This window comes from Harmonia axyridis, chromosome X, assembly GCF_914767665.1.
Source record: "Harmonia axyridis chromosome X, icHarAxyr1.1, whole genome shotgun sequence".
Lineage (NCBI taxonomy): Eukaryota > Metazoa > Arthropoda > Insecta > Coleoptera > Coccinellidae > Harmonia > Harmonia axyridis.
Window position 1 is genome coordinate 30,427,373 of NC_059508.1, and position 1,102 is coordinate 30,428,474.

The following is a 1,102-nucleotide window of genomic DNA, read 5'->3' on the forward strand; positions in this document are numbered from 1 at the left end:
CCTGGCCTATCGATCGACCGAGAGTCGGGGATAGAGCGTAAGTGTTGTCTGGAGGGGAACCCTGTGCTCTCCTGACATATATAGGGAAGGTGGTCGCGTTGGGCGATGCAGAACGTTTGGATCGGGAATTATATTTTTGGTTCAGCTATTGGAATATGGTTTATTGTTGGTATATATTGGCGAAATAACGTTCTTACTGACTGGGGATATTCATAAAAATGAGTCCGGAGATTTTCAGATCGAAGTCCGAGTGATCCGACTTGGAAGGCGTGTTGGGTGGGTCGAGATGGCTTAGATAGATCAGACGAGGCGGGCTAAGTGTTGACGTCATGCATCGGTCCATTTTCAGATTGAGTCCGAGTAATCCGACTTTGAAAGAGTGTTGGGTGCGTCGAGACTGTTTAGATAGATCGGACGAGGCGGACTAGGTGTTAACGACATGCATCGGTATATTTTCTGATCGGAGTCCGAAGAAATCGGCCCTAGTAGGCGCAGCGGACGGTCGAGACGGCCTCGGTGGGTCGGATCGATCGGGAAAAGTTTGCTAAATCGTGTCTGGAGGGGAACCTTGGGTTCTCCTGACATATATAGGGGATAAGGTTTGGGTGAACGATTCTTCACGTAAAAGTTGAGTAATTTATTTTTCGATAAGCTTTTGGATATTGATGAGAAGTATATGTATATCTTCGATTAAAAGAATTCTTACCGTCTCGATGTATATTATATTAGATATATAAGAAATAGTTAACGTGATGCATCGGCCGATTTCCGGATCGGAGTTCGAGAGATGCGACTTTCGATGCGCGATGGGTGGATCGAGACGGCCTAGATCGATCGGACGAGGCGGACTAGGTGTTAACGACATGCATCGGCGGATTTTCTGATCGGAGTCCGAAGAAATCAGCTCTAGTAGGCGCGGCGAACGGTCGAAACGGCCTCGATCGATCGGACGAGGCGGACTAGGTGTTAACGACATGCATCGGCGGATTTTCTGATCGGAGTCCGAAGAAATCAGCTCTAGTAGGCGCGGCGAACGGTCGAAACGGCCTCGGTGGGTCGGATCGATCGGGAAAAGTTTGCTAAATCGTGTCTGGAGGGGAAT